Genomic DNA, 26373 nt, shown 5'->3' with positions numbered 1-26373 from the left:
ATTAAGTATTGGCTTAATAAAAATACAACTAATATTTTATAGTTAACAAAAGTATGCTGGGCACTAGGCCAAATATTGAGGATACAGAGAAAGACGAAAACAGCCTCAGCCCTCAGGGAGTTCACAATCTAATAGTGAAGACAACATGAAAACAATTATGTACAGATGAGATATATACAAATAAAATGGAAGCTAGTCTCACTGGAAAGGCATTACTGCTGGGGAAGGGGGTAGGGGTGGGGACTAAGAAAGACCTCTTGCAGAAGCTGGGATCTGAGCAGAAAACCAAGGGAAGCCAAGAGAGGGGAAGTGAAGCGGGTGAGAGCATTCCAGTCATGGGTATTATTTCCATTTCACAGAAGTGGAAACTGAGGTGTAACTTGCCCCTTGTTACACAGCTGGAAAGAGCTGGAGGCAGGGTTGGACCCGGCTGTCTCCTGACACCAAGTCCAGAACTCTTCCAACTCTAAACCTAGGGCTACTGATATATCGTCTGCTTTTGGAAGGTTTCTTTTAATGGGGAATCCCCTGGAGTCTGTGATAAATGATGTTTCTTAAGAATAAGGAAGTGTAGGGTACATTGAGAATAAGGAGAGCTTCCTAGGAGCATTTTGAATTCACTTGTCTACTTGAAACCCATCTAACACAAACATTCACTATAGAGACTCAAATATGTTCCTGGCAGGGTATGTCACTAGAAGCAAACCCCTCTTCCCCTCTCTACCACCAGAAAGATAAGATAATCTTTAAAAGATTTTTCTCTTTTTTTTTTTTTTTGGCTTTTTTGGAGAGGGGAAGGTAGGGAAATTGGGGTTAAGTGACTTGCCCAAGGTCATACAGTTAGTTTTGTGTTACGTGTCAGAGGCCGAATTTGAACTCCGGTCCTCCTCGCTCTAGGACAAGTGCTCTATTCACTGTGCCACCTAGCCTCCCCGACTAAAAGACTTTTCTCTTTCCAACTTCCTCAAAGAACTTTGTTTTGTCACTGACTAATGCCCTTATCATGTATGATTTTGTGTTCACATTATCTGTGTTACCCCCAGTTGTCCCGTATACAGATCTTGCTATACATAACTTTTTGGAAGTCTTTGAGAACAGGCACAGTCTTTTGCTTCTCTGTTTTCTCATAGAATAGCACAATGACTGACACACAGTCATAAATGCTGATTCTTCTCCAACCCTCTCACATGAGTAAACTGAGGCCCAATGGTGAAATGACCTACCCAGAAGAACTCAGATAGTGCCTGATGCAGGATTCAAACTCAGGTCCTCTTGACTCAAAGATCAGGGCTCTATGTGTTGTACACCCCACTGCTGCACAAAGACTTTGACCTATCTAAACTCTGCATTTCCTGGAGTGTGAGCATGGAGGATCTGGACACACTAGGCACTAAGTGAACACTTGTTGGATTTGAGTATCACCTTCATCACCATCATGGTACCCCATCGCTAGATGGGACCTTAGTCCATCCCCCTCATTTTACAGGTGAGGGATTCAAGGCAGCAACCCAATCTGAGAAACCTGCCTCAGATAAGGAGCTGCTTTTGGTTTCAAAGGGACACGGAACTGTACAAGTGGTGCACAGTTAGCATTAGCAGAGGGGCTATTTTTGACCTTTTGGCTAATTAAAAAAAAAAAAAGACAATAATGACTAAGAATTTTCAAATAAGAGGAACATTTGCCTAGGAAGTTCCCATTACCTTCCTCCTTTAAGGGCGCTGAGAATGGGGAGGACCAAAACTTAGTTTAGGAAAGAGGAAGTGATCGTGGGTACTGGTGCCCAAGATGGGGCTGTCTCAGTCAGGCAAGTTCCACAGAAACTCTGACTTGTGGGTTTTTTTGTTTGTTTTTTGCTTTTTGGAGGAGGGAAGGTAGGGCAATTGGGGTTAAGTGACTTGCCCAAGGTCACATGGCTAGTGAGTGTTAAGTGTCTGAGAGAGGATTTGAACTCAGGTCCTCCTGACTCCAGGGCTGGTGCTCTATTCACTGTGCCAACTAGCAGCCCCTCTGACTTGTGTTTTTGCCCCCAAACCAATAGCAGGCAGCCAGAGGGGGGGGAGGCCAGGGATGTGGGACATGGAGGCAGAGGGCCAGGGGGACTGCAGTCATGTGTCCTCAACCTTCTCTCTGTCCAAGGAAGTAAAAAAAAGAAACCCATCATGCCAACTAAGGGGCAATTTCCACATTGGCCTCCCTTTGAAGGTGTCCCCAGTGGCAACCTACCAATATGGTGTGAGTAGGAAGAATGATGAAGATATGGAAGTTGGTGGTATGCTCTGGCAGAGAAAAACAGCATATTCTAGTACTCAGGTTCCCAAAGTGGGTACTACCACCCCCCGGGGGGGGGGTGCTGAAATGATCTAGGGGGATTGGGTACAACTGGGGGGCACTGAATGAAACTAAGAGGGTGGTAGAAGCAAAAGGAAAGAAGAAAATTTTGAAAAATCTTTTATTTTTTCTGTTGTGTAACAGTTAAAGTCATAGTGATTATGTTATTTTCCAAATAAACACACAAAATGCAAGCTATAACTGATTAGTGGTCATATCTACTGACAGGTCCTAACAAGTAAGTGTTGGCAGGCAGATGTGTCGCACATTGTCAGGAAGTCCAGCATCCATAGGCAGGAATATGTGAGTGTAATGATTTGTTTACAATATGATACGATATGTTCACATGATGCAATATTGCATCATTAAAATTTCAGTGCAGGAAAAAATCCCACAAATTTACAATAAATTATAAATTTAAGATGCATCATTAAAAAAATTATATATTTTTAAAATTACGCAAATTTAAAAAAAACATTAAAGGGTTAAAGAAAGTTGATTTCCAGAGGGGTGCTGAGTAATTTTTTTTTTTTTAAAAGAGTCAAATAAGTTTGGGAACTAAAAAGAATACTGGATATGAATTCAGGAGACCTAGTTCAAATCCTGCCTCTGATACATCACTTGTGTGATACTTAGCTAAGTCCTTTAGCTTCTCTGGGCCTCAGTTTCCTTGTCTGTAAAATGATGGTGATGGGAGTATACTAGATGGTCTCTGAGGTTTCTTCTAGTTCTAGATCTCTGAAAGGGCTGGTTATGCCGGGTATAAACTTCTGTGTTCTTCAATTAAGCATTTGCTTTTTTTTTTTTCCTATCAGAAACTCCTTGAGAACAAGGACTATTTTTTTGCCTTTATTTTTATCCCCAGGCACTTAATAAATGCTCATTCCTTTTTTTCTTTCCCACCCTAAGGTCTCATAAGACATGTGGGTTTCATCTATCTTCCCTCATTCCCCCTCAGCTAGACTTTTAACATTTAGAGAATGAACTTTCTGCTCTCTGAACTCATCACGGGCAAGAGACACTGCTATGGCTGGATCTGTTCATTTCTTGTCTTACTGAAACTACCAGCTTTTAGCATCTGGACAATGTCCTGACAAAAAGCCACTGTATCATAGCTCTACAGAAATTACACGAGCTATGTCAACACATAGACAAGTGAATGAAATAAGGCTATATGGGAAGAGTTACTATTATATAGCTAGAAGAAAAGATGAAACGTACAGGGTCTGTATCAACACAGAGACATATGTGTGTGAAATAAGGTCCTATGGCAAGAGTTACTGGTATGTAATTATATGGAAAAAAAAAAACCCAACAACCCCAAACCCCAGAAAACCCATGGGCTATGTTAATACTCAGAAACATCTATAAGTATAAAAAATAAGATTAAGTGGGACAAGTATATTTTTTTCTGATTATAACCTTCTAAAACATAAGTATGGACACAAAGATTCATCCAACATACTTTTATTTTTGAAATTTAAATTTTCTTATATCTTTTCTTTTCTTATATTACCTTTATTTCCAAATACATTACAACTTCTTCCCTATCCAGCAAGCCGCTCATTGTAACAAATGAAATTAAGAAATAGGGGAAAAAAAGGCATTCAGCAAAACAAAACAACTCGAGTCTACATGGCATTCCATACTCATTCTCCCATACCTCTGTTTTGGATGCTATATTTTAGGAAGAATATACTGTCAAGCTGGAGGGAATCCAGAGGAAGAAAACAATAATGGTAAAGTGCCTCAAGTACATGCCATATAAGGATCAGTTGACAGAATTAGGAATGTTTAATTTGGAGGAGAGGATGAAAGGGGACATGATAGCTGTCTTCAAGTATTTGAGTGACTGTCATGTGGAAGAGGGATTATTTATTTGGGAACTAGGATCTATGAGAGGAAGTTAAAGCCAAGCAAACCTGGGCTAGATAGAAGGAAAAACTTCACTAATAGGGCTGTCCAAAGGGGAAATGGGTTGCCTTAGGAAGTAGAAGGCTTCTTCTCACCAGAGGTCTTCAAGCAAAGGCTGGATAGCCAGCCACTCATCAGGCATGCTGTGGAGAGGATTCTAATTTAGGTATCCATTGACCTACATTGAAGTCACACCCATCTCTTAAGGTTCTTTGACAGGAGAGGTGGAAGGCTCAAGGATGGCAAATATGGAAGATGGGGTAAATGAACTGTGGTGCAATAGTAGACACGGTAAATTCACAAAGTTAAGCAAGCACAGTCAGGTCTGCTATAAAGCTTGTTTTGAAAATGAGAATTTGGTCTAACACGATTGATATAATAGGGAATGATTTGAGTATAATGTGAATTTTGTGTTTGCTTATGCATGATTTCATCCTGTACCTCCAGCCATGGGCCCGTGGGAACCCAGATGCACGTTGAGCAGCAGCCCAAGGCCATGGACACCACCATTATTTATGATAGTACTTCTGCATGTCTTAAACATTTGACATATATAAAACTGTGCTACCATTTTTAGTAGACTCCTCTCTTTTTCTAATGTGTCACCAATGAAGTTTTTTAATATTATGCCCAAGATTCCCATAAGCGCTGTGCTTCTCATCGCTCCATTCTACATAGCTTGGTGATTTTTAGAAATGACTATATAAGGGAAAGGCCAATGTTCAAATAGTTCGGGGCACAATGAGTTGGAGGTTACAGTGGGGGATGTGGGAGGAACTAGTTACCCTGTAGAAAGTTGGAGGTATGGATCTGGATGCATCTTATAAAGAACTGAGAGACAGCTAGAAATTTGGGCATTGTTTGCATGGAAGTGGTTGATGTTCCTAGTTGCTAGTGTCTTCTTAATAATGACTTCATATGTATTTTGGATTTGTCTGCATGTATTCCTCCTCCAATGAATGTAAGCTCCTTAAAAGTAATAATAATAATAATAGCTAATGTATAAAAAGTTTATGAACCTTAAAGCACTTTACACATATTTATCCATTTAATCCTCGTAACAACACTGTAAAGAAAGTGATGTTATTATCCCCATATTATAGATGAAGAAACTGAGACTAAGAGAGATATACGGGCTTGCCCAGGGTCACACATGTTGTAGGTATCTGAGACACAATTCAAATTTGGGTCTTTCTTACTCCAAGTCTAATGCCCTATCTTCTATACCAACCTAGCCCCCCTACATGAAGAGATTATTGACTTTTTGTTTTCTTTATCCTTAGTACAGTACACATAGTAGGTGCTTAATAAATGTATATTGGTTGAATCAAAGTCACTGGAGTGAATGAGATTGCCAAAAGAGTGACTAGAGAAAGAGAAAAAGGACTAAAGACAGACCATTGGGAAGGCTCTTTTGAAAGACCTGTAGAGAATGTGGAGTGATGCCAACAGTGAGAGAGGTTGGCACTCAGAACTTGTTCTGTTTGATTTATTTTTTAAACATATTACCTTTTGTCCATCAACTGGGGAGTGGCTGAAAAAGCTGGGATGTATGAATGTAATGGAATACAACTGTGATATAAGAAATGACGAGCAGGTAGACTTCAGAAAAACCGGGAAAGACTTACATGAACTGATGCTGAGTGAAGTGAGAAGAACCAGGAGAACAATGTACACGGTAACAGCCACATTGTGCGATGATTGACTTTGATAGACTTAGTTCACATCAATGTAAGAATGTAAGACAACTCCAAAAGACTCAAAATGGAAAATGCTGTCCACGTCCAAAGAAAGGATTTTGGAGTCTGAATGCAGATGGAAACATACTATTTGCTCTCCTTTTCTTTTGTTATTTTGTTTTGTTTCTTCTCGTAGTTCCTCCCATTAGTTCTAACTCTTCTTTACATCATGACTAATGTGCAAATGCTTAACATGAATGCATAAGTTGAGCCTATATCAGATTGCACCCTGTCTTGGGAAGGAGAATTTAAAACTCAAAATCTTATGGAAGTGAATGCTGAAAACTAAAAATTAATAAAAAAAAAAAAAGACCTAAAAAAATGTATCACCTTTGGAAAGGACCTATGTGTAGGTCCTTTTATTTATAGCAGCCCTTTTTGTGGTGGCAAAGAATTGGCAATTGAAGGGATGTCCATCAACTGAGGAATAGTGGAACAAGCTATGGTATATGATTATAATGCAAAACTATTGTGCATTAAAAAATGACAAGCAGAATGATTTCAGAAAAACCTGTAAAAACTTATATGAACTGATGCACAATGAAGACAGCAGAACCACGAGAACACAACACATACTAATAGCAACATTGTACGATGATCAACTGTGAATGACTTAGCTCTTCTCAGCAATATAATGATCCAAGGCAGTTCCACAGGACTCATGATGAAAAATGCTATCCATATCCAAAGAAAAAACGGATGGTATCTGAATGCAGATTAAAGCATACTATTTTTCACTTTGTTTTCATATTTTTTTGGTCTGTTTCTTCTTTCACAATATGAGTAATATGGAAATATGTTTTCCATGATTGCACATATATAACCTACCTTGAATTGCTTACTGTCTTATGGAGAGGGAAAATGAATAGGGGGTGGGGATTTGGAACCCAAATTTTTTTTCCAATTTATTTATTTTTAGTTTTCAAAATTTCCACAAGATCTTGAGTTACAAATTTTTCTCCCTGTCTTTCCCCTACCCCCACCCCAAAATAGCTAGCCTGCTGAATACTTCTTTCCCCAATCTGTTCTCTCTTATATCCTCCCCAGTCCTCCCCTCCCCTGACCCAACTTTCTAGTAAGGCAAGATGGATTTCTATACCCTGGTGCCTGTATATCTTATTTCCCAGTTGCATGTAAAAAAAAAAAACAACAACCCAACAACTTTTTTTAAATATACATTTGCTTTTAAAACTTTGAGTTCCAGATTTTTTCCCTTCTTCCCTCCTCACTCACCCCCACTGCGAAGATAAGCAATTCAATATAGGTTGTACATGTGTACACAAAACATTTCAATCGTAGGTATATTGTGAAAGACTAATTATATTTCCTTCCATCCTATTCCACCCCTCATTTATTCTATTTTCTCCTTTGATCCTGTCCCTCTTCAAAAGTGTTTACTTCTAACTACCCTCTCCCCCAATCTTCTATCATCCCTCCTTCTTATCCCCTTCCCCCCTATTTTCCTGTAGGGTAAGATAGATATTGAGTGTGCATGTTATTCCCTCCTTAAGCTAAATTCAATGAGAGTGAAGTTGCCCCATCCCCTTTTACCTTCCTCTTCTTCCCCTCCATTGTAAAAGTTTTCTTTTGCCTCTTTTATATGAGATAATTTACCCTAATATAACTCTTCCTTTTTCCTTCTCCCAATATATTCCTCTGTCACCTCTTAATTTAATTTTTTAGATATCATCCCTTCATACTCAACTCATCCTGTGCCCTCTATGTATACATGTACATACATATGCACTCCCTCACATATATATATATTTATACATACCTTCACCCTCCTATATGTACATATATATGTATGTTTACATATATATGTATATTCCCTTCAACTGTCCTCACACTGAGAAAAGTCTTATGAGTTACGATTATCATGTTTCCATGTAGGAATATTATTCAAATTTTTTTTAGTCAACTTTATTTTAAAATGTATCCTTTCCCTTGTCTTCCATGTAAGAGTACTAAACTTGGAATCAGGAGGACCTGAGTTTTAATCCTACTTCAAACACTTACTAGCTATGTGATTCAGGGCAGTATTAGTTTCCTCACCTACAAAATGGGGATAATAATAGCACCTGCCTTTATGGATGTGTTGTAAAAATCCTATGAGATGATATGAAAGAGCTAGTTATGTAAGTGCTAGTATTATTATTATTATTAAATACTATTATTAAAAGAAAAGCAAACCAACCAACATATCCATATTCAGCAGTATTCCTTGTGCACACCTGCGGCTCACTTCATCTGCAAAGAACATTCTCCTCTTTATTCTTTGGACCCAGATTTAGTCATTATCATTACACAGCATTCAGCTTCAGCCTTTTTTTGTTTGTTTATTTTTCCATTTATACATTCCCCCTATGGCCTTATGTCACTGAGAATACCCTCCATTCATCCCAAGTGCCAGATTCTTTGCTGGGAAAACAGGTGCGGGTGGAGAGTGTACCCGATGTGTCCTTCCCCTGGGGAGTCAATTCCTGGAGTTGGGGTTGGGGGAGAGGTATGAAAATTCCTTTCTGTTTGGACATCCAAAGCAGTGATCCAATCTATAGAACACTAGACAAAAATGGCTTCTGTTTTGGAGGGCCTTGAGTACCAGTCCCCATTAATGTGTTTGTTTAACATGCTTCTGTCATTCCTTCCCCTTGTTTGCCTAGTTGGGAGTATTTCACATTTCAGATGGTATTACTTTCTACCAACAATAGCAGACCTAGTACTGAAAGTCTGGTAGAGGAGGGTGGATCCATGCCATGGCAACCTGCGTACAGCCCTGGACTTTGACCATATGATCCTATGACCCACAGCAGCAAACCTGGGACCTTTATTTACTCCCACAGCTACACTAAGTCCAAAACTATTTACACCAGCCACCATCAAACCCAGCAAGATCAAAGCAACTTTCATGCTCGGCCCCAGATCTCCAGGCCCTGACTTTGGACTTTGTCTTTGGGTGGATTTTTTTTTAATTGCTTAACTGTTCTCTGCCTCTATCATTCTTCACACCTGCAATGGCTCCACTTCCTATTTCACTAAAGTCAGGATCCTCCCTTCATTTCAAGTCCCAAAGTCTAGGAAATGTTTCTGGAGTAAACTGAGTCAGGTGTAGACTGCCCCCAAACAATCACTATACCCGGTACCATACCTCCATGAAAATACATATCCAGGCTTCAGAAAGTAATAATATCATGAAAAGGTATTTGTGCCTTTATGGTATAGTAAATATTAAGTACTTGCTAAGAGCAAGGTAGGAAGGCAGCATGGGCTGAAAGATTGGGAGGTGGCCTTGGAATTTAGAAGAATTGTGTTAAAAGCCCAACCCTGACAATGATCAGCTATGTGACCATGGACAGCTCAAACTGGGTGTAAAATCAAGATACAAAGAGGGAGGGGAGGGGGAGCATTCCAGCATGGAAGACAGCCAATGCTTGACTTGCAATGGATTGTCTTGTGTGGGGAAGAGAAGAACACCAGTTGGGCTAGATTGTAGAGGATGTGAAGAGGGAAATGGAGTTTGGGGCCAGGTTGTGAAGGGCTTGGGGTTTGTATTCTATTCTAGAGGTAACAGAGAGCCACTTGCATTGATTGAGCAAAGGAATGACATGGTCAGATCCGTGCTTTGGAAAAATGATTGTCTGGAGAACAGATTGGAGATCAGAGACAGACTGGAGACAGGTGGACCCATTAGGAAGCCACTGAAATAATTCCAGTGAGACATGATAAAAGCTGGAAGTAGGTGAGTGTTCATGAGAGTAGAGAGAAGGGGACAGATGTGAGAGAGGCTTTAGTACACATTCAGTCAATAAACATTTAAGTCCCTACTGTTCAAAGACTGTTCAACTTTTTCACTCCCAAATCCAAAGACCTCTTCTTCTCTAGGTTAGGTTAAATTATTCAAGGATCTTCCCCTCTGTTCATTTAAAAAAGCATTAAGTGCGTACTATGTGCCAGGCTTGGTGCCAGCTGGTGTGGCTACAGAAGACAAAATAATTCTTCTCTGATGGAACTTACATCATTTGGAGGAAGGGAGGAATAACACACAAATAAGTCAATTCAAAATTTATAGAAAGTTCCACTTTCCACTATGTGACATGAGGCAAGTCCCTTAAATCCTTTGGGTCTCAGTTTCCTCATCTGTAAAATGAGGGAGCTGGACTAGAGGTGATCTAAGGGTGATTCGAGTTCTAAATCTTTCATCCTGAATACAAGGTTGTCACTGGGGGCAAGAAAGAATCAGTGAGTATCCTGGAGAAGCCCACATTTGAGAAGAGCCCAAGGACAGCTGGGGATTCTAAGAGGCAGAAATGAGGAAGAAGAGCATTCCAGGCACTGGAAACAGCCCCACACAAAGGCGTGGAGCAGGGAGAGAACACTGTGTATGGGACACAGCAGATGGGCCAGCATGGCTGGCCCAGAGGCTGACAGAGAAGGGACATCTGATGATCTCGGCATCCCTCAGGTGTGCATAGGTTAAAACATCTCCTCACCCACCCGCCAATCCCCATGATCTCTGTTCTTCGGTGGCTGGAACAGGGCATAGAATCCAGGAGTGTTGCTTCCTCTTAGCTTTTCCTGAACAGTCCAAAGTCCCAAGAGGTTCCCAGTTATAGGGTGGGCCCTCAATCCATATGGGAACTGGCTGCTAACTCGTCACCAGATGAAACTGTAGAAGTCAAAACCAGAAGAATGAAACCTCACATTGCTGTAGGACTTTTCTTATGACAACCCTGTGAGGCAAGGAGTAGAGATATTATCACCATTTTAAAGAGGGGGTCATATATTTTTAATAATATCTAATTACCTCCCCGAAGTTGCATGGTGAGAGTTGCAGCTAGGAATGTCATTTAAGCTTCCAGGATTTAAAGCTGGAAGGAATCTTAGAAGTAATCGAGCTCAGTCTCTTCATTTCCCAGATAAGGAAACTGAGGCACAAAGAGGACATGGAATTTGTTCCAGGTCTCACAGGTCCAAGCTTCCCATTTTATACATGGTCAAACTGAGGCTCAGCATGATTAGGAGGATTGTTCAAGGTCACAAAACAGCTGATCCATGATTCAAACCCAGTGTCTCTTACCCAAATTCAGTCCTCCCCATAGTGAACTTCTTTCTTGCTAAATTTCCATGGATTGGACAACTTCCACCAAGGAAGCCAACCAACTTTCATGCCAGGTTACTAGACAGAATTCCCAAGGACTGGGATGGCACCCCAACTTCAGTTTCTCACAAGTCATTAACTGGAAAAATGCTCACCCACCTGCTGGCGTGGTCCCACCCACCATCTCATACATGGCTTGTATGATCAAAAGTTTTATTGTTTTTAGTCATTTAGTAGGGAAAGGCGTAGAGAGATCTAAAGGGAGACGGAAGTAATTTTCCCCATGAGTTTTCACCCAAGAATTCAGGTTGATTTTGATTGCAGAATATAGAGGAAAAACCTGGTTTCTCAATGACACAGAGTGGGAACAGGTGTGCCTAGGCAGAATTTCTGGTCTGGGACCCGCTGACAAAGTCCTTTATCTTGACTAGTACTGACATCACCCAGCAAGTCTAGACAGATTTTAGTGAGCAAGTCTTAGGACAAGGGCTAAGGCTGAGGCTTTGCCACCCTCACCAATAAGGCAGGTACCTGCTGCTAAGGAACAGGGAGGTAAAAGGTTCAGCTCTCTCCACCCACCTGACAGGTGTTTAGCAAGCTTCCTTATCTGGCATTTCAGAGATACCCAGCTCCAAGGTACTTGTGCAAAGAGAGGGAACTCAGCCAGGGCTGAGGGAATCTATTTCTTTCAGCTGATACTCCAATTGACTCCAGGAGAGTAAGGGACAGAAGTGGCAGGTGGGGTGGAGAGGGGTGTTACCAGCCTCGAGAATGACATCTTACTATTTTCTGCCTTGTTAAGTAAAAACAGCACCATCTAATAGACAGAGATTAGCCCTGGTGGGCAGGTGAATAATAGGAGACTGCCAAGGATCATAGACAGCTGACTGGTCATTGGTTCTCTTATGGGGCATAAATCCCCTCAAAAGATCTAAGGATGATCCCACTCTTTGAAGGTTATAATTTTTCTAAGTTTTCTCTTTAAAAAGACCTGAAAGGTTTTTTTTTTTTAAGTATTTGTATCATCTTCCAAAGACTCTTACTCACCCAAGAGAACGCTCCTTTGTTAAGGAAAAAACCCCAATGTGTGGGCCATGTCCGACACAATATATGCCTCATTCTCCACCACCTAGCTCAGAGCATTTTCTTTGACTGTCCCCCATGCCTGGGGGAGGCTCCCCCTTTTGCAAAGGCTCCACCTACTAACCTTCATGGCTCCCTCAAATCCCTTCCCTCCCTTGAAGTTTCTCCCAATCCCCCTTAATTCTAATGCCTTCCTAATTATTTCCTATTTATCCTGTACATAATGTGCCTTATATATATCTATTTGCACATTCTCCCCCTCCCCCCCATTCTGTGGTAAGCTCTCTGAGGGCAAGGGCTGTTTTTTGCCTCTTTTTGCACCTTAGCTCACAGTGCCTGGCACATGGTAGGTTGACTCATTCATTTAGTTGATTGCCTAGGGAGGTGGGAGGTATGTTAAGGTTTCAAAGAGAATTTTTCAAAGAGAGCTGGATATGAGGGATGGGAAGCAAATGTTAATCCTGGTGAAACATCCACCTTTCCATTTCATTCTCCTCAGCCTGAGCAGAACCAGTTTCATCTAAGAGTTTTCATTCCCTGGTGGTTCCTTACCAGTACTGGGTGGAACCACACCTCACTGCTTAAGTCTCATTATCACACCTGCTTAGCCCGTTCAGTTGGGTCAACAGGAGCAGCTCTCTGGGGAATTACCTAGTACTGGAAGGTCCGACACCCCAAGAGTGAAAGTCTTGGCCAGTATGCACACATTGTAGTTTTTTAGTCCCTGCGGTGACAGTAACTCTTTAGGGCTGTGGCCTGTCTCGTGAACTGTTTGTTGGGTTGGTCTCTAAAACCAAAAAAGTCAGAATCACAGGACTTCAGTTTTACCTTAGAAATCCAGCTAGCTCGAAGGTGTCAAACTGGGGACCAATGAGTTACTTGTAGCCTGAAAAACTCAAGTGCAGCCTGAAAGAGATTAAAATATAACTGGGAAATAGAAAAAAAAATAAATGAAATTGCAATGCAACATAGATAATGTTCATTTGTGGCTTTCTAAGTCAGTAGGGCTGCAGCGATCTGTTTCTTTTTTGAGTTTGATGCCACTAATAAAGCAACCCCCTCGTTTTACAGATGAGAAGTGAGGTCCTTTGTTGTCATTATTGAGTTTTTTCTAACTCTTCTTAACCCCATCTGGGGTTATCTTGGCTGAGATACTGGAGTGGTTTGCTATTTCCTTCTCCAGCTCATTTTATAGATGGGGAAACTGAGACAAATGGAGTTAAGTGACTTTCTCAGGGTCACACAGCTAGTAAGTGTCTGTGGTCACATTTGAACTCAGGAAGATGAGTCTTCCTGACTCTATTCCTAGCGCTCTATTCACTTCACTACCTAGCTGCCACTGTGAAATCCAGAGAAGTTAAAAGACCTGTCTAAAATCACAGAGATCTTAAGTGTGGCAAAACTGGGATTTGAACCCAAATCCCTCTGCCTCCAAATTCATCCCACTTTCTGCTGTACAGCTTCAGAAGGGACCTAACCCATCCCTGATTAAGTCTCCACAGCAGCTCACTGAGCTGTCAAGACCTCCATTAAAGAGGAACCCCTACCTCCTGAGAAGGCCATCTCTAGTCATCTTGATGAATATCTGGCCACTGGACCCACATGGCTCCAGAGGAGAAAGTGAGGCTGGTGACTTTGCACAGCCCTCCCTCACTTAAATCCAATTCACTTGCATGTCATGGCATCACCTTTCGGATGCCAAGGTCCTCTTCCAGAAGGAAGAACCAATAACTACTGCTACCTCCTGAATCATCCCGTTCCATGCTTGCACAGCTCTCAATGTCTGTAGTTTTTTTCTCAAGTGAAGACCAAATTTGCCCCTCTACAACTTCTACCTATTGATGTTAGCTGTTGCCTTTAGGGCTTGAATGATGAATGTTCAATCTGACAGCTCAAATACTTAAGGACCCTCTCACAGTGCTCCCCTAAGTTGTACCTTGTCCAAGCTAAATAACTTTCTGCGGATAGCATGATCTCAAGGTTCTTCTCTGTTGTGGCTGCTTTGCTCTGCATACACTGAATCTTGTCAATTTCTTCCCAAATATACGGCACCCAGAACTGAACCAGGTAACGGACCTGGTGGCCTGACCAGGACAGAGAAGAGCAAAGTGGACACTCCTCTCTTTTAGGACAACCTTATCCTTATATAGCCCATGATTGCATTAGGCATTTGACTGCTAGCTTGCACTTTTGACCCATTTGGAGTTGTAATCAGTCCCTTAAAATTCCCATATCCTTTCCACATGAAATGTCAAGCAAATGTCCACCATCTTTTATTGGTTATATTTGTGATGTGGACTTTTTGAATCTACGAGAAGGACTCCATGCTGATCCCTATTCATTTCACCAGTCACCACCTGGTAGGATTTGAGAGGCAAAGAGAAGACCCTGACCTTATATATCTCTCTCACTGACCCTAAGTTTCACTGTTGGTTATTCCTCAGACTCACAAAGCTGGAAGGAAGTCTACAGATTATCTAACTTAACTCCTTCACTTTGGACATGAGGTCTTACAGATCACATGGATGGGTTAGGACTAGGACTGAGGTCCACTAACCTCTGCTCTGTCCTTTTTCTGCTCCAACAAGAATCCATTCTGTGGGCTTAAATGCCTCCTGGGACCTTTTCCATGAGACTGTCTCCAGAGCTGGCCCCTTCTTGCCAGAGGGGGAATGACACCATTCCCTCACGGGTCAGTCTCCAGGATCCTTACTTAGGGCAGGGACAGAGGGACCACTCCTTCCCACACATTTCCTTGACTGCCCTACCCTGCCCGCAGGGATAGGAGACAAACACTATTCAGTTAGCTCCTCCCACTGGTCTCCAGGCTAAGACACCACCCAAAGACCAAACTCCCAGTGATGATAATTACGCACCAGAACTCATTCAGTGATAATGAATATATACTTTTCTCTACAGGCCTTGGACCTCTTATCTTGCCTATTTTTCCCTGCCAAGTCTCAATCCAATTAATAAACTTGCACCTGGCCATATGTACTCTATCCATCCCAGTGATCCTGAATCCCAGGTGGCCATAATACAAACCTAATTCTCCTTCCCTTACTCCCATTCAGCTCAATTCAACCTACCCCCATCCTCTCCAACCTGGTATATCTAAAGCTGCCCACCCCTTCCATTGTACTCTCTGGAATACTGTTTGGTAGGTAACAAACTTACTTTCATCTTAAATCTTTTCTTTTCCCACTCCTTTTATTTTATGGCTCTCACTGAGACCTGGCTCTAGGAATGTGGTGGTAAATGTTAAACAATCAGCTCCCACCCTACCCCCAAAAGTATCCATCACATACTTCAAAGTCTAATCTGCATTGTTAAAAATTACTCCAACACTTTAAGTCTAGACAACAAAACATCTAGATCACCAAAACAGTGAATCGAGCCCTGATTTGTAGCATTGGAGGCATAAATGCCCACAGTGAAAATTGAACAATTGAATCTTGTAAGTCAGTTTGAGCTGATCTCAGCACACCCTTCCCTAGCTCCTTTCTGAGGACATTTCATACATCTCTGCCCACTCTTTCCAGCCCTGGTAGCGCTGGCTCATTCTCTGACTCACTGGTTGTGGTGTGGGAGTTGGAATTACCTTGTTCCCCATTGCCAGGGTCTCTCTCTACCTCCATCACTCAGTAAACTGTGGTTCACTCTATCCACATCTACCACCCAATCCTCATATGGACTTATGCGTGCCCGACCTGTGGAACAGCATTCCAAGTTCTTAGGGGTCTGATCAGCCACAGTTGGACACAACATACCTTGACCCCAACATAAGAATGTCATTTTGGCCCAACCATGGACGACAACCATAACCATCTATCATTCAATCAAAATTCTGGTGGCCATTGTCTACTGACCACCAAGAGATTCACTTCTTTTTATGAGCTCAGTGCCCAGCTCACTGTCTTTCCTCCTCAACTCCTGCCCTAATACCAGGTTGCTTCATCGTCTACACTGATGCTTCTTCTCAATGCTTACCTATCTCTCATTTCTCAACTTGCTCATTTCCTGTAGCATGTACCTCTCTCCCAACTTAGCTACACCCAGGGACTGGCATACTCTTGACCTTGCCCTCATTCACAATCGATCCATTTCTGTGCTTATGAACTTTGAAATTCCCTTATCTTATTATTATCACAATCTGTTGTCTTCTACCTCTCCCTCTGTCTTAAAGCCCCAAACTCTGTTTTCTTTCTTCCCCAAGCCCTTACCTTTGCAGTGGTTACACTCTTTTCTTTTCCCCATCTTAACCTCCTGGTGAAACACTTCAGCTCTTCCTTTTTCTCTTCTCTCCAGGCTGCTGACCCCCTTATCTTATTGCCTATTTTTCCCTGTCAAATCTCAGTCCAAGAATACTTCCCCTATTGGAGACCTTCACTCCTATTCACACACTGCCAAATGAAATTAAAGAAAATCACAAAACCGTATAGAATAGAGCCACTATAAATTTTCGTTTATATAATCACAACTTGGGCTCTCTCTGTGGTAAAGCAATCATTTTACACCTGCCTAATTGACTCACTTTCCTACCCACCATAGCAACTCTTTTCAAACCTTCTCATCTCCCACCCCCATAATTCTCCTGCTATACCCAGACTCACATTTCACTGAAAAAACTGAGGTCATTTGTCAAGGGCTTCCTCTTCTCCTCAACTCACATTTCATAGATACACCTCATGCCACAATTTTTGCCTTCAATCTTATTTTACATAATGAAGTAGCCCTTGTGGCCGGAGCCAACCCTCTACAGACACAAGGGATCTCCTTCCATCCAGTCTTCTGCAGCTGATTTCCCTCTCTATCATTCTCATCTCTCTCTTACCTTCATTGTTTTCTCCTATAGCCTACCGGCATGCCTACATCTCTCCATCCTCAACACTCCCTCATTTGACCTATTGCTGTTAACAATAGTCCTGTTTCTTTCTTCCTTTTTGTGGCTAAACTTTTGAGAAGCTTGAGAGCCTCCATTTCCTTTCCTCTTACTCTCTTCTTAATTCCCTACATTCTGCCTCAGACATCATCATTCAACCAAAACTGCTTTCTCCAAAATTACTAACTTTTCTTTTAAAAATTTGGTATTTAATAATTTAATTAAATGTTAACATTTACATGTAAGATTTTTAACATTTTGTCAAATTTTGAGTCCCAAATTCTCTCCCTCCCCCCAGAAGGTAAGCAATTTGACATAGGTTATACATGTGTAGTCATGCAAAACATTTCCATGTAAGTAATGCTATGAAAGAAAACACAGACAAAAAAAAAACAACAACCCCAAACAAGTCAAGAAAATAAAGTATCTCCAGGATCTACCACTTCTTTCTCTGGAGATGGACAGCATCTTTTATCATAAGTCCTTCTTATGAGGTATGGGCTCTGGGAGCCCCCTCTAGCTCTCCTTGAGTCATTGAGGTACAAACTTTGTGAACTCCCCTAGAACTCTGATTAAATAGTCTCATTTGACATTGTGGGCCCAAACCTCTGTTTGGCATTCCTCTGTTACTAGACTTCCCACCCTTGAGCCTATCAAAATATCAATCCACCCTTGAACTGGCCTAGGCCACCAGAGTCTGTAGTCTCCAGGTAGCCTCCAGCAACTTCCCACCCTTAATCACTCATTGACCTCATTAACTCCTCCTGAAGACCCTCCCCAAACTCCTCCTCCAGACCACCCCTAGATTCCTCCCACAACCTTCTGTATATAAGACTCCATCTTGTCTCCATGTTTGTGAGAGCCCCATAGAATAGTGAGAGTACCATAGAATAAACTTTACTTTTCTTTGGCTGAGAGAGGACCTGAGTTGAATTTATTTGGCAGGACCTGGTGTATTGGTATTTTGGGGTCTCCAGAGCAACCCTAACCCTCTTTATGGGTAACCTCTTTACTTCAGAACTGTATTGGAAGTTATTCATAGAAGGTCTTCATACAATATTGCTGTTACTGTGTATCATCATCTTCTCTTGGTTCTACTCATTTCACTTTGCATCAGTTCATGTAAATATTTCCAGGTTTTTCAGAGAGCATCCTGTTTGTCATTTCTTGTAGCACAATAGTATTCTATCAATCATATAGCACAGCTTATAGCCATTCTCCGATTGATGGACATGCCCTCAATTTTCAATTCTTTGCCACCACTAAAAAAGCGGCTACAAATATTTTTGTACTTATAGGTCCTTTTCCTTTCTGGGTTTGTTTTTATTTTTAGACTCTTTAGGACACAGACCTAGTAAGTGATATTGCTTGGTCAAAGACTAACAATCTCTTAGTCGCCAAATCTAGTGGCCTTTTCCCAATTTTCATCTTTCTGGATCTCTATGAAACCTTTGACATCATTCTCTTCCTCTAGAAACTCTCTTCTCCCAAAGTTTTCATAATTGCTCTTTCCTTTCTCTCCCTACTAATCAGACCCCTTCTCAGTCTCCTTTGTTAGATCACATCCTGGTCACACCCCATAATAGTGGGTGTGCCCTCCTCTCCTATCTCTCTACACAATTTACATAGGTGATCTAATCAGTTCCCAGGGATTCAATTATCTTTATTCGGAAGATTCTCAAATCTATTTATCCAGCATCAAACTTTCTCCAAACCTCAAGACTCTGACAGTCTATGGGAGAGCTGGAACTGAATGTCTTCCCTATTGGGGAAACCACTGTCCTCCCAGTCTCCCAGTCTTACCTAGGTGTTATCTTCAGCTCCTCATTCTCTCATCCCCTATATCCAATCTGTTGCCAAGACCTGTCAATTTTATGTTCATGAGACCCCTCTTCTCCCCTCGGACACTGCCACTCACAGCTGGACTATTGTAATAGCCTGTTGTCGGGCCTGTAGACCTCAAGTCTCTATCCTCTCCAATCCATTCTCTGTGTAGCTGTCAAAATGATCTTAAAACACAGGTTTGACCATGTTACCCCCCAACTCAATAAACGTCAATGATTATCTACCATTTCCAGGATCAAACACAAAATCTTCTGTTTAGAATTCAAAGCCCTTTATAACTTACTCCTTTCCTATTTTTCGAATCTTCCTTATTTCCTTTTCCTTACTTCCTGCTCCATACTGTTCCATCCAGTAACAGTGGACTCCTTGCTTTTCCATGAATTAGCTCCATCTCTTAACTGCCAACATTTTATCTAGCAGTTCCCCCATGCCTGCAATGCTCTCCCTTCTCATCTCTGCCTCCTGGCTTCCTTCAAGTGCCAACTAAAATCTCTCTACAGGAAGGCTTTCCCAATCCTTCTTAAAGCTAGCACCTCCTCCGTTGATCATCTCCATATTAACCCACATGCACCTTGTTTGTCCATAGATGTTGCTTGTGGTCTCTCCCATTAGACAGTGAGCCCCTTGAGGGCAGGGATTGTCCTATTGTCTATGTAAGCTCAGAGTTTAGAATAGTTTGGGGCACAGCACAATGTTGTAGTTGAATGATTCAGTCACATCCATTAGGACCCTATTTGGGGTTTTCTTGGCAAAGATATTGAAGTGGTTTTGATGAGGGATGGCTCCCAATAGGTTCGGCAGGGACTCTGATCTTATCTTAAGACCAGAACCTTCGATTCAGTCTGGAAAGAATTCAGCTCAGCCTTACTTGGAGTCAGAGTTGAAAAAGTTTATTTTATGCTTTACAGCGGGCAAGGATCCTTAGGGGACCTGCAAGTGAAAGGGGGCACAGGCTTTTACTTTTAAAGGGTAGGGCTGCCATTGTCAGGAGTGATGGGATGGATGTAAGGGAACCAAAGCTAACTTGTGACTTCAGCATAGATAGCTTAACTTGGAGATGAGATTTGGGCCAGACAGGAAGCAAGGACAAAGGAGTCACAAGTTGTTGCCTAGGCAGAGTACAGATAGGGGGAAGGGGCAGAGTTTGAGGCTGGGAAAGGGAAAACATGATTTTTTTTACAAATTGCTATTACAATTTTACAATACAAATTGCAGTTACAATTGTACAAACTGGTTTTACAAACTGATGTTACAGACTGATGCTGCCAATTGGTTTTACAAATTGCTGTTACAGATATGGATCCCAAGCACCCCATCAGTTTGCCATTTCCTTCTTCAGCTAATTTTACAGATCAGGAACTGGGACAAACATGGTTAAGTGACTTGCCCAGGGTCACACAGATGTGTGTGTCTGAGTATCTGAGGCTGGATTTGAATTTATGAAGATGAGTCTTCCTGATTCTAAGCCAAGTGTTCCATTCTCTTTGACCCTAGCTACCTTGGGGCACATAGCAGTTACTTAATTGGCTAATTGACTGATGAGAACTTCTGGGAGAAGAAACACATTTACTAATCTCTTAGGATGAAGACTTTATTGGAATATTTATTTTTGAACTTGACTGGAATAGTAATAGTAATTGCTAGCATTTATTCAAGTTTTCAAAGTGCTTTACAAATATTATTTCATTTGTTCCTTACAACAACTCTGGGAGGTAGCACTATTGTTATCCCCAAAGAAGCCGGTTGTTGTCCTTCATTCTCAAAGGATCAAAATGACATCACTATGTTTGAGTCAAGGTAGAGTATTTCCTACGGTGGCTGATCAGACCAATACAGGTTCTACCACAGATTGGGCAGAAATACAGTCATCCCATCACATCTCAAGAGTTAGGGGGTGTGGTGCTCCCCTCCCCCATCTGGAAAATCCACATAAAATTTTTTACCCTCCTTTGTACCAGAGAAGACCTGAATTATTACAGTATTGAAAAATGTTGATATTAAACAATACTATCCATATATTTTATGCATTTCTGAGTTTTTAAACCTTTTCTGTGTTGTATTCCACAAAACTCCCCCAATCCATTGATATATGGAAATTTCAACGGGGAAAGTTGTGATGTGGAAGGGATAACTGGATTCCACACTAACATCTGGAGTGGAGATGTCTATTCCCATTTTACAGATGATGAAACTAAGGCAAACAGAAGTGAATTGATTTGCCTAGAGTCACCTGGCTAGATCAGCATTCTACCCACTGCTATGGCCGATCTACCCCTCTCCCCCCAACTTTCTTTGTCTCCAATCTTCAAGTCATAGAAGGTTTGTTGAATGAATCCCCCTCACCCATTTCTTTCACAAACTGTAAAAATATACATTTAAAACCCAGTAGAGGCTGTCTCCAGACCACCATTGCAAACTTATCTCACACTATGAGTTCATTCTGGAAACCAGACAAACTTGACCTTTGTCCAATACCCAAACCCATCTCTCCTGCCTCTCTACTCCAAATGGCTTGTCCCCTATATCCACAATGAGGTTTCTCCTCACCTTCCACTCCTTGGACCCCCAGCTTTTTTCAAGGGTCAATTTAAGTGTCACTTCCTATGGCATGCTTTCCTGATTTCCTTGGCTGGTATTTCTCCCTCCCTCTCCAAACTGACTTGTGTTTACTTATTTGTTGGCATGTTGTCATCTTCTGTAAAATCTAAGATCCTCCCAGGCAAGAACCCTTGGTTATTTGTCTCTATATCTCTGGTGCCTGGCATAGAGGGGGCATTTAGTAAATGCTTCTTGAACTCAGTCAATGATTTTTGGATCATCTCCCTGGAATTGGAGTCAGAAAGTCCTGAATTCAAATTTGGTCTTAGACACTTGGTTGTGTGACCCTGGGCTTCTCTCAATCCTCAGTTTCCTCATCTGTAAAAATGAGGCTAATAATAGCACTTAGCTCACAGAGCTATGCTATTCTCTCTCCTAAGATTACAGATTCCTTGACATGTAAAAAAGAAGTTATGTTTATCAGGTGCTTTAAAGAGAACATTGAGTACAAGCTGCCAGAATTCATATCTAATTGTTTTTTGAAATCCTTTTTATTGAATTATCAGTGTACAGGAAAGAGTTGATGTAAGTCACAAAGGAATTAGAACTACAAGGCTTTCTAGGAGGAGCAAAGGAAAGAATTGATGGCTTAGTGGGTAGATATCATATAAAGTACATATTTTTATATAACTGGAAAAAAATTAACTGACCAGCTAGCCTCTTGGGGGAAAAGTTTCTCTCATCATTTCCATTATCTTGTTTAATGCAGGAGTCTTGGAGAGAAAGGAAATGTACTGTATTTTCTTCCCACTGATCTATTCTGGTGGTAGCTGGTGCTAAAATGTATAAACCCAAACGGCCTCAGCACATGATCTGAAATCCATTAATATAAGGAGGCAATGGGGTTCGGAGAAACGAGAGAGTTGGTAAACAAGTTTAACTTTGTTTGCAGTCAGCCTTTTTCCTTATAAGTTCTTAAATGAAAAAAGAAATTCACATAGGAAGGTCTTTTTTCCCCCTAGAGATTTTGTAGAAAGAATGGTCAATTTATTTCTTAACTGAATATAATTTGATTGCATTTTGATTCATAAAAGATGTAATTAATATTTTTGCTTTTCTATATTTATTTGGGAGGTTTATATGCCTTAATACAGGATTGCTTTTTTGGTGAAGGTACCAGGCAAGGCTGAGAAAGAAGTTTCTATTGCCTTTTGATATTCTCCAGAGATTTATCATGTATGACTTTCCTAAAATTCTATTCAGGTCCTTCGTTTCTTCATCCTTTTTGGGGGGTTAGATTTGTATATGTCTAAGAGGTATTCCTCTTTATTAACTGAGCTCTCTCCTATTAGATTTTCACTGTTTATTTCTTCCAGTAATTGATTTAATTTTCCTTTAAGAATCTGGCTGCTATGATATTTAAAGCATAGTAGTTTCTCTGTTTATCTTTTTAAATTACATTTATTTTTGTTGTTACCTCAAAGTCCTACATAAATGTCAGCTATTCCTATTATAAAGCTATCCCTGGTTAATCACATTTCCCCTTTTCCAGTTTTGTGGCAAGTTCCTTAGATAATAGGATTAGCCCTTCTTGGGACAGTTTCATTCCCAGGATTTTCTGAGTTGGAAGTAAGCCTGGAGATCACTGAGCTCAGCTCTTTCATTTTACAAATGAGGAAATGGAAGCCTTGAGAGGGAGTGACTTGCTGCTGGGGCTAGTAAGAGCCAAGGCAAGACCAGAAACCAAGTTTCCTTCCTACTTTGCCTAGTATCCTGACACACACATGTTAAAAGCCCATGGTCTGGCCACTGGTCCATCAGTTGTGTCTGACTCTCTGTGATCTCATCTGTTTTTTTTTTTTTTGCAAAGATACTATAGTGGTTTGCCACTTCCTCCTCATTTTATAGCTGAGGAAACTGAGGCAAACAGGGTTAAATGACTTGCTCAGGGTCACACAGCTAGTAAGTGTCTGAGGCCAGATTTGAACTCATGAAGAGAAGCCTTTCTTGACTCCAAAACCAGTACTCTGTCCACTGTACTACCTAGCTGCCCCTAGTCTCTAGGATAAATGTCTCCAGGATAAATAGAAACATCTCTGTTTTGCTCTTTAAAACTCTCCCTACCTCACTCCAATCATTTCAGCCTCAATTTCTCCCCCTGCCACACTCCGTGATCCAATCAAACTGGCTTTTTCTCTGTTCCTAATATACTTGGTACCTTTCCCCCATGCTTGGAATGCCCTTCCTCCCAAACTCCTTGTATAGGATGTTCCAAAAGTCTCAGTGCAATCTTTAAACTTTAATAAAGCTTATGTGTATAGATGTATGCATGCATATATATTATAGACATATACATATGTAAAAATATAAAGGAAATAAATGCAAAATAGTTAAATACAGGGTATTCCAAAAATCTCAGTGCAGTTTTGAGTTTAAGTTGAAACTGTCTGTATATATGTGTGTGTGTGTTCATATATACATCTATCTACCCATATATCTATTAACTACCTAGCTATCCATCCATCCATTTATCTACTTGGGTTGATTCATTATGTTTTTATTTCTAGCTCCTAGTGCAATATCTGGCACACAGTAGGTGCCTAATAGATGCCCACTGATTGATTAATGAGGCATGGCATTCTGGGCATTATTTTAGGGGCATGGCCCATATTAAACTTCCTCATTTGTTCCTGTTTCCTCTTTCACTGAGTTTCAAGCCTTCAGTATCAAAAAGAGCAAGATGAAAATTCGAACATGCCATTGGGAGGTAACTAAAATAAAGTGGTGGTTGATAAAAGTATTGAATTGGACGAATCTTTGGTGATTGCCCTGCTTGAAGTCTACACTGCACAGACCCACCAGTAAAATATGCCACATCTGCTAAGAGCAGTTGGTAAGAATGGCATTGCTTTGGTGTTGACAAATATCTTGAATTTTGTTTTAAAATAAAAATAAAATCTAAATGACCGAGAAGAAAACTGACCTTGCTTCTGACATCTCCCCAAATGGAGTGTCCAGAACAAAGCTGGTGGAGGACACCGGAAGAGGGCTGGAATTGTCCCTTCCAGCCCAGCTCTAAATTTATGATATTATATTCACACTTAAGTATAAATTACTTGATATTAAGCTCCTTCCAGATTTAGAAGATGGTCTTAGGATTCATTAATGGAAGGGGTCTTAAAAATCTTCTAGATCAGTGATTCCCAGATTAAGGACCATGGCTAACAAGGGTTTTTTCAAGGGACAGATAGGGGAATCTATATGTCCCCCAAACTGTCCTTTGATTTTTATTTAACACCAACCTCTTCAGTTCTGCTCCTGACTCTCAGGACTTCTTTCCTGACCATGTTCCAGCAGTCTTCTTAGCTTGGAAAATATCCAGTCACCATGCTCAAAAGCATCCTTCTTACTGTGGGAGATGCTTGTCTTCTCACCTTGGGAGATTCCTTCTTCCAATTGGTTAGCTTCTCCTTCATTTTTAGGAAGAATTTAGGCCAGCCATGGTACTCTTTCATTTCTCTGAGATGACTCTCTTCACTTCTTTCTCCACTGTTCCTTCTCAGTATGTCCCTTCTCTTTGGCCTCCTCCCAATAGCTTTTAGCTTTCTTTTAGGGGAGTCTTCTTCCATTAAAAAGTAAGCTCCCTGAGGGCAGGGACTTTCTTTTTTGCTTCTATTTAAATCCCCTAGTTGTAGTCCCAGGGCCCCAGCTCTTATGGAAATGCCTGGTACCTAAAAAATGCCTAATACTAGTTGGCTCGACTCCAAATAATGCACTTGACTAATGTGTAATTTGCCTACCAAACATTGTCATTTGGATTTTTTTATTTAAGTCTAACTAATAATATGCACCTTTTTGGAATTAGGCAGACGATGTTGCAAAGCTTTTGCATACATTTGTATTTTACTAATAACATTAAAGTTTCTATGAACATTTGGAAAGTTTTTTCATTAATAGTACAACTATTTTCCATTAATAGTACAACTACAATGAAAGTTTTTTCATTAATAGTACAACATTTTCCATTAATAGTACAACTACAATCACTGGTGCTCTGGAAATGTTTTTGTACTTAAAAGGGGTCCTCATAGGCAGAAAGGTTGTACGGATGTAGCTCAGTTTCCCCCATTTTAGAGAGGAAGAAATTGAAGGCCACAGTGCTGACAACGGATAGGGACCCTAAGATCACACACCAGTAAGAGCCTGAAGCAAGAAGGAAAACTGGAGAGGGGAGAGGAAGGCGGCTGGGAATTAGTAAAAGTTCTGACATTTAAACCTTTTTTCAGGGACGCTAAAGATGAGGATTCCTACTTCGGAAGGGGTTGGATTCTGAGGACCATTTTTTTTCCTGTGGGAATCTACCATTCTATAAAAGATGATCAAAACATATTTTCCAAAAGCTCAGATACTTCTAAGTTTTTTACAGTGTAAGCGGGAGATCCCTGGCTCAGGGCTCTCTCCGAGTATTGAATTTTCCCCTCTAGTTGCTAGCAGACTAGCAGACTGGGGCGGAGGGAGAAAATAGCGAGGGCTTCATCTCAATGAGATTCTCTCCTACCCGCTGCCAGTTTCCCACCAATGCCACTCATTAGAATGAAACATACCGCTCGGGGTCCGGCTGTGGGTTGCGCGAGCTCTCCGTGATGCAAGGAGCAGATGACCTCAAGCACCGGTGAAAGATCGGAAGTTCAACTTCTGACTTAGACAAGGGAAGCCAAGGTTCCCGAGGGCTAGAAAGGGGAGTGACTAGGTTGCTGGGGGTGAGCAAACAGCCCACGTCCAGGCTGAGAACTCCGCGGCAGAGGAGAAAGAGAGAGAGCTGCCTGGGCTGGGCTCGGCCATCCCGACCGGCTCATTGGCTCCTCCCGGCGCAGGTGTGCGCGCAGGCCAATCAGCAGCTCAGAGGGGCGGGTCCCTCGGGGCTCACCTGGCTGGCCTCTGGCTT

General features: G+C 41.3%; 1 protein-coding gene and 1 long non-coding RNA gene across 2 annotated transcripts in view; one reads left to right on the top strand and one right to left on the bottom strand.

Moving 5' to 3' along the window:
* The window catches only part of CDH1 (cadherin 1), a 191308-nt gene that overhangs the window by 100211 nt on the left and 64724 nt on the right, over positions 1-26373 (top strand). The window lies entirely within an intron of this gene.
* On the bottom strand, positions 3781-26373 carry LOC138159285 (uncharacterized). The gene is made up of 3 exons (XR_011167861.1): positions 26033-26373; positions 12992-13069; positions 3781-10712 (listed from the first exon to the last, which is right to left on the bottom strand). It is a non-coding gene; the product is annotated as an uncharacterized lncRNA (long non-coding RNA).

This window comes from Petaurus breviceps, unplaced genomic scaffold (genome assembly GCF_028583685.1).
Source record: "Petaurus breviceps papuanus isolate PSGF00001 unplaced genomic scaffold, PetGlider_PUasm1.0 176, whole genome shotgun sequence".
Lineage (NCBI taxonomy): Eukaryota > Metazoa > Chordata > Mammalia > Diprotodontia > Petauridae > Petaurus > Petaurus breviceps.
This window is presented reverse-complemented; position numbering and strand designations above follow the sequence as displayed.